Consider the following 8,320-nt stretch of genomic DNA (forward strand, 5'->3'; position numbering starts at 1 on the left):
TGTACAATTTCTTGTGTTTCTATCAACTAGTAAGTTATATCTTAGGTGGCCACTGCTTATATAATAGGATTCACGCATCCAAAAAATGAAAGATCAAAGGTTTTCTGTGGCTGTATGCTCCTGGGAATGTCAGCAGTGACATGCCCAAGGCCCACCTGGAGGCTGGTGATCAACTCTGAGCCTGGTCTGTGTCCACTGGTCCTTGAGCATTAACATTGGCCAGCAAGCACTGAACGCTTTGTGCCAGGAAATCTATGTTTTCTGTTTATTTAATTTTCATGACCCTATCTAAGATGTACTGTGATTATCCCCATTTACAGATAGAGAAATCACAGTTATTTTTGAAAAGTTGCAGAGCTGGTAAGTGGCAGAGCTGGAATTTGAACCCAGGCATGTTAGCTCCAGAGTCATGCTGTACTGCTGTGAGGATCCAGGCAGTAGATGTTCCCAAGTTCCAGCCAAGAAGCAGGCTTTGAGATATGGTTTGGCTGTGTGCCCACCCAAGTCTAATCTTGAATTGTAGCTCCCATGATTTCTACATGTCATAGGAGGGACCTGATGGAAGGTAATGAATCATAGGGGTGGGTTTTTCCCATGCTGTTCTCATAATAGTAAGTCTCAAGACAACTAATGGTTTTATACAAGGGCAGTTCCCCTGCACATTCTCTCTTGCCTGCTGCCATGTAAGGCGTGCTTTTGCTTCTTCGCCATCCACCATGATTGTGAGGCCTCACCAGACACGTGGAATTCTTTTTCTTTGTAAATTACCCAGTCTTGGGTATTTCTTAATAGCAGTATGAAAATGGACTAATACACTTGGCATACATGATATGTAACTATAAATACGAGATTGGGTACAGTTTCATCCACTGTAATAGCAAATCATGGTTGATGTGACAGAGCCAACTAGCAGCATGTAGTCATCCACTAAATGTCACATCAGTATGCAGGACTGAGCCACTAAATTACTAAAGCCAGACCTGCAAGTGGAGTGGGTTCCTTTCAGGTAAGAGCATCGAGGGCTGAACACTTTGCACTGTTAAGTATGATCTGTTAAATCTTCTGAAACCTACCATTTTTGTTGACTCACTAGGCCTAAAGCACAATGAGTCCCATGTCAGAAGAGAAGGCAGCATGGGAGATACTGGAGATGGTGGGGGCAAGAAGCAGCCCATAGTAGCAAGTGGCGGGTGACGTGCAGACACAGGGCAAAGCATGCTAGTCTTGTTGCAACTACTGTCCCATATTTCACAAGAGTTCCAATCAAGTCTGTTTTAAAGCAGAATTCATTGATGTGTATAAATTATGTTATTCACGGTAGGCCTGTAAGAAGCTCTACAGTCTGACCTGCTTTATGGTTCATGTATCTAAGGCATATGTTTCAGAGTCTCCTGTTCGCTTTGTAGCAAGATTTTCAAAGAGCCCCTTGCATTTATTTTTAAGAGATGGGAGTCTTGCTCTGTCACCCAGGTTGGAGTGCTGTGGCATGATCATAACTCATTATAGCCTCAAGCAATCCTTCTGCCTCAGCCTCCCTAGTAGCTGAGATTACAGGCATAAGCCACCACACCTGGTGTCCATTGCATTTATTAAGAACTGGAAGGCATCTGGACTTGTCTCCTTTTCCAATGCACACAAATAAAGAGAAGCTTAGAAGGGAAAGGCAAAGGGGAAATTATATCCATGGAGCATTTATTATGGGTAACTCAAATCGTAATTTTTGATGATAGGTAATTATATATACATCTTCATACCATGGGGCAGGTGATGCTGTCTTTGTTTTATGATACAGAGGGAAAAATAAGGTTCAGGGTTACACAGCTGGTTAGTGAACGAGATCTGTGCCGCATCTGAGGTGCTAAGTCTGTCCTAGCTAAGCCAATGCTATCCCTTTCTGGACCTGAGGACATAGATGATGCCACTCTGTATGCCCTGGATGGCTGTTGGCTCATAGGTTCTTTAGAAATTAACATGACAACTGAATGCTGATTTTGCTTTCATCATATAATTGACATTACTAAAATTTAAAAGCCTCAAATATTTGCTACTCAATATTTTATCAATATTCTTATGAAGTAACACATTAGGTTTCTTTTATAGTTACAAGAAACCAGGTTAATTAGATTTGTACAATGAAAGAGACCTTAACCCTAGAAGAAATGGATACATTCCTGGACACATACACCCTCCCAAGGCTAAACAGGAAGAAGTCAAATCTCTGAATAGACCAATAATTTCTTCTAGATTTTCTAGTTTACTTGCATAGAGGTGTTTATAGTATTCTCTAATGGTAGTTTGTATTTCTGTGGGATCAGTGGTGATCTCTCCTTTGTCCTTTTTTATTTTATCTATTTGATTCTCTCTTTTCTGGTTTAGTAGTCTGGCTAGCAATCTATCATTTTCAAAAAGCTCCTGGATTCATTGTTTTTTTAAGGGTTTTTCGTGTTTGTCTCCTTCAGTTCTGCTTCGATCATAGTTATTTCTTCTGCCAGCTTTTGAATTTGTTTGCTCTTGACTTCTCTAGTTCTTTTAATTGTGATGTTAGGGTGTCAATTTTAGATTTTTTCTGCTTTTTCCTGTGGGCATTTAGTGCTATAAATTTCCCTCTAAACACTGCTTTAGCTGTGTCCCAGAAATTCTGGCACATTGTGTCTTTGTTCTCATTGGTTTCAAATAACTTATTTATTTCTGCCTTAATTTTGTTATTTACCCAGTAGTCATTCAGGAGCAGGTTGTTCAGTGTCCACATAGGTGTGCAGTTTTGAGTGAGTTTCTTAATCCTGAGTTTTAATTTAATTGTATTGTGGTCTAAGAGACTGTTATTTCTGTTATTTTGCATTTGCTGAGGAGTGTTTTACTTCCAATTATGTGGTCAATTTTAGGATAAGTGTGATATGGTGCTGAAAAGAATGTATATTCTGTTGATTTGGGGTAGAGAGTTCTGTCGATGTCTATTAGGTCTACTTGGTCCACAGCTGAGTTCAAGTCCTGAATATCCTTGTTAGTTTTCTGTCTAGTCAATCTGTTTAATATTGAGAGTGGGGTGTTAAAGTTTCCCACTGTTATTGTGTGGCAGTCTAAGTCTCTTTGTAGGTCTCTGAGAACTTCCTTCATGAATCTGGGTGCTCCTGTATTGGATGCATATATATTTAGGATAGTTGCTCTTGTTGCATTGATCCCTTTATCATTATGTAATACTCCTCTTTGTCTTTTTTGATCTTTGTTGGTTTAAAGTCTGTTTTATCAGAGACTAGGATTGCAACCCCTGCTTTTTTTTTTTTTTTCTATTTGCTTGGTAAATATTCCTCCCTCCCTTTATTTTGAGCCTGTGTGTATCTTTGCATGTGAGATGGGTTTCCTGAATGCAGCACACTGATGGGTCTTAACTCTTTATCCCATTTGCCAGTCTGTGTCTTTTAAATGGGGCATTTAGCCTGTTTACATTTAAGGTTAATATTTTTGTGTGAATTTGATCCTGTTATTATGATGCTAGCTGGTTATTTTGTGCACTAGTTGATATAATCTCTTCATAGTATCCATGATCTTTACAATTTGGTATGTTTTTGCAGTGTCTGGTCCTGGTTTTTCCTTTCCACATTTAGTGCTTCCTTCAGAAGCTCTTGTAAGGCAGGCCTGGTTGTAACAAAATCTCTTGGCATTTGCTTGTCTGTAAAGGATTTTATTTCTCCTTCGCTTATGAAGCTTAGTCTGGCTGGATATGAAATTCGGGTTAAAAATTCTTTAAGAATGTTGAATATTGGCCCCCACTGTCTTCTGGCTTATAGGGTTTCTGCAGAGAGATCCGACTTGAGTCTGATGGGCTTCCCTTTGTGGGTAACCCAACCTTTCTCTCTAGCTGCCCTTAATATTTTTTCCTTCATTTCAACCTTGGAGAATCTGACAATTATGTCTCTTGAGGTTGCTCTTCTCAAGGAATATATTTGTGGTGTTTTCGGTATTTTCTGAATTTGAATGTTGGCCTGTCTTGCTAGGTTGGGGAAGTTCTCCTGTGTAACATCCTGAAGAACGTTTTCCAATTTGGTTCCATTCTCCCTGTCACTTTCAGGTACACCAATGAAATGTAGGTTTGGTCTTTTCACACACTCCCATATTTCTTGGAGGCTTTGTTCATTCCTTTTTATTCTTTTTTTGTCTAATCTTGTCTTCATGTTTTATTTCATTAAGTTGATCTTCAATCTCTGATTCCATTTCTTCTGCTTGATCAGTTCTGCTATTGATGCTTTGTATGCTTCATGAAGGTCTTGTGCTGTGTTTTTCACCTCCATCAGGTCATTTATGTTCTTCTCTAAACTGGTTATTCTAGTTAGCAATTCCTCTAACCTTTCTTCAAGGCTCTTAACTTCCTTGCATTGAGTTAGCACATGATCCTTTAGCTCGGAGGAGTTTGTTATTACAAAAGCCTACTTCTGTCAATTCATCAGACTCATTCTCCATATAGTTTTGTTCCCTTGCTGGTGAGTTGTGATCCTTTGGAGAAGAGGGGTTCTGTTTTTTGGGGTTGTCAACCTTTTTGCGCTGGTTTTTCCTCGTCTTTGTGGATTTGTCTACCTTTGGTCTTTGATGTTGGTGACCTTTGGATGGAGTTTCTGTGTGGACGTCCTTTTTGTTGATGTTGATGCTATTTTCAGTTTGTTAGTTTTCCTTCTAACAGGCCTCTTTGCTGCAGGTCTACTGGAATTTGCTGGAGGTCCACTCCAGACCCTGTTTGCCTGGGTATCACCAGTGGAGGCTGCAGAACAGCAAAGATTGCTGCCTGCTTCTTCCTCTGGAAGCTTCATCTCAGAGGGGCACCTGCCATATGCCAGCTGGAGCTCTCCTGTACAAGGTGTCTGTCGACCTCTGCTGGGAGGTGCCTTCCAGTCAGGAGGCATGGGGGTCAGGGACCCCCTTGAGGAGGCAGTCTGTCCCTTAGCAGAGTTCAAGTGCTGTGTGGGAGATCCACTGCTCTCCGGAGTCAGCAGGTGAAAACATTTAAGTCTGCTGAAGCTGCACCCACAGCCGCCCCTTCCCCCAGGTGCTCTGTCCAAAGGAGATGGGAATGTATCTATAAGTCCCTGACTCAGGTTGCTGCCCTTTTTTTCAGAGATGCCCTGCCCAGGGAGGAGGAATATAGAAAGGCAGTCTGGCTACAGCGGCTTTGTCGAGCTGTGGTGGGCTCCATCCAGTCCCAGCTTCCAGGTGGCTGTGTTTACAGTATGAGAGGAAAACCGCCTACTCAAGCCTCAGTGATGGTGAACGCCCATCCCCCCCACCAAGCTCAAGTCCCAAGTCAACTTCAGACTACTGTGCTGGCAGTGAGAAGTTCAAGCCAGTCGATCTTAGCTTGCTAGGCTCCATGAGGGTGGGATCCACTGAGCTAGACCTCTTGGCTCCTTGGCCTAAGCCCCCTTTCCAGGAGAGTGAACGGTTCTGTCTTGCTGGTGTTCCAGGCGCCACTGGAATATGAAAAAAACAAAAACAAAAAAACTCCAGCTGGCTCAGTGTCTGCTCAAACAGCCACCTAGTTTTGTGCTTGAAACCCAGAGCCCTCATGGTATGGCACCCAAGAGAATCTCTGAGTCTGCAGGTTGCAAAGACCGTGGGAAAAGCGTATCTGGGCCGGAGTACACTGTTCCTCACAGCAGGATCCTTGACATGGCAATGCCTCGCCCTGCTTGGCTCACCCTCTGTGGGCGGCACCCACTGTCTAACCATTCCCAGTGAGATGAGGTGGGCACTTCAGTTGGAAATGCAGAAATCACCCACCTTCTGCATTGATCTTGCTGGGAGCTGCAGACTGGAGCTTTCCCTATTCAACCATCTTGCCAGCCCCGACCAGCACTTTTTAATTAAAATGTCTGTGTGTAGCACACAGTAGACTTATTTTTTGCTTCGATTTACATATGTATGAGTGTGTTTCTTTCCAGATTCCCTTGTTCATCTACCCTGAATGAAGACAGATACTCACCTGGTAACGGCTTGAGATTTGACTGAAGCCTGAGAGGTGACTCAGGCACAAGTCAGGGTTCATTAGAATTGTCTAGTCCCAGCTCTGCTTCCTCCAAGCTGTGAGACCTTGAGGCATAGTAACACCTCTGAGTCTTCCTTTTCTCATTTTAAGGACAGGACTAATACCTGTCCTTCCTGCCTCATGGGATTATTACAAGGATCAATTGAAGTGGTGCCCTTGACCAGCGGCAAGAACTTCAGAAATGTGAGTTGTAATAATTTGTATTTGTTAGCAGTAAATAAAAGTGCTTGGAACTGGCAGCCTCTGGGACAGTTAAGTATAGAAAATAAAACCCATGCCTTTTGGAACCTAGCATTCTTCCACAAATATTGCTTCCAGACTCCTAAATGGAAGTTGTTTCTGGAAGATGGATAAATTTAAGAATCTTGACCATAGAGCCCCTGTCTTCATCCCTAGGCCGAGCCTCCCAGAAGCACACCCTGAACAACTCCGCAGAGTTGACCACTGTACTTCCTGTCCTACAGGTACTGTTAGTGATACCTGCTGTCTCCCAGAAAGAAGTGGCAGCATCTGCTTGGGTGGGGTTGGGGGAATTAGGGAATGCATGTTAATGTGATCCCCAAGAGTGAGTTGATAGCTAGTGAAGAGGGAGAAGGTAGAGGTAAGGGCCTTTAGGTTGGCCTTGCAGTCAGTAAAGCCCCCTCAGGCAGAGCCACTCATCTGCAGCTGGGAACCACTGGCCTTTTGATTCAGATGCCTGATATAAACTCACTGATATTGGAGGGGAGGATCTCAATGGGTAGGGAGGAAGCAGGGAAAGTTGCTAGGACAGATAGTTCTAAGGCTTTGTGCTACTGGGGAGGTCCAAGGGAGAAGGGCCTGGGCAGTGTGCATCACGGGCTAGGGTGTGGAAAATGGGGTGGTGGCTGACCTCCGAATGGCTTGGGGCAGAGTTGCTGGAGAGAGGGTCACCAGGGTGGTGGGAGGGGTCAGACAAGTGTTTTTAGATGTTATGAGAATATCTAAGTTTGACATGAGACACTCCTAAGTTTGCAAGGAAAGGATATGGAGCCACCTTCCTTCGATAATCAGAAACAACGTGCTGGGGATTAAAAATAATTACTCGGCCAAGAGCCTTACCATTACCAGATGCAGCCATGCAGTAAATATTTGGGTGTCTGTTATGTGCTTGGCATGTCCCACTTGACCCACAGGAAGAAGTCCATTTTATAAATGAAGAAACTGAGGCTCAAAGAAGTATGTGACCTAAGGTTTCAGTCCTCTTAAAGATTAGAGCAAACCTCTGCTTCATGATCTCCTCCAATACCATAGCACACTCAAGAAATGAGCATCTTTAATTGTGCTTTGATTGGCAGAATCTGCCTTTGTGTAAGGGAGCCAATCTAGTGGCTTTAATGAGCCACTTAACTACTTTCTAGAGACAACCTGGAAACGCTTCTGAAGAGCCCAGTCTGAGCCCTGGTTCCACTTTTCATTTCTTCCTTCCGTGTCTTTGTGCCCACCTCCCACCCCCAGGACACATCTGGCAGTGAATGGGCTCCAATTTCTGTTTTGGGGAGTGGCATCCACTTGTGCTCAAAGTAGAATTGAGTGGCTTAAAGTAAGTGCAAGGGTGGGGAGAAGGGCTTGACTCCATGAGGGAACTTTAGAGCTTATAGAAATGTTTCTATTATAATTGTGGCATTGGTAACATTTAACAAAACTCCTTGAGTTATATACCATTATATACCGTCATTTTCATTGTATATAACTTATAGCTCAATAAAACTGATTTTTAAAACAATGTAAGTCCTGATATGTGCATTCACTCTACGTAAATGCTACATCAGAAAGGAAAAAACCAAATTGTTGAATTCCAGTTAATATATACACACTGAAGTATTTAGGGGCAAGTATATAGATATCTGCAGTTTACTTTGAAATGCATAAAATGTAAGCTATATTAATGGACAAATAGATACATGATCAAGCAAGTATAGAAAAATTTAATTCTCCAATCTAGGTGGTCAGTTTACAAGTTGCCATTGTAAAATTCTTCCGACTTTGATGTTTTTGAAAATGTCATGATAAAATTTGGGGGGGAAGCCAGGTGACTTCAGGTTTTTAGCAGAGCCAAACAGTTCCTTTTGGACCATTTCTTTAGCAAATAGAAACTATAAGCTCTGGGGAAAAAACTTCTTTAAAAACGGACTTCCTAAAGATACTGAAATAGACCAAAAGTAGGCAGATACTGGAGAGGAGTCAGTAACTGGAGGAAGGGCACAGGACTGTGTGAGTTTCCTGTGTTGGACCACTGTTAGCCTGAGGTCATGTGTCCATGCACCATGC

General features: G+C 42.6%; 1 protein-coding gene across 2 annotated transcripts in view; it reads left to right on the top strand.

Moving 5' to 3' along the window:
• Window positions 1-7,775, top strand: part of TDP1 (tyrosyl-DNA phosphodiesterase 1) — a 99,110-nt gene extending 91,335 nt beyond the window's left edge. For both annotated transcript variants that reach the window (XM_078335602.1, XM_078335594.1), the window contains exon 17: window positions 5,105-7,775. The gene's annotated coding sequence lies outside the window, so the exon portion shown is untranslated. The remainder of the gene's footprint in view (window positions 1-5,104) is intronic.
• The last annotated feature ends 545 nt before the right edge of the window (window positions 7,776-8,320 follow it).

This window comes from Callithrix jacchus, chromosome 8 (genome assembly GCF_049354715.1).
Source record: "Callithrix jacchus isolate 240 chromosome 8, calJac240_pri, whole genome shotgun sequence".
Lineage (NCBI taxonomy): Eukaryota > Metazoa > Chordata > Mammalia > Primates > Cebidae > Callithrix > Callithrix jacchus.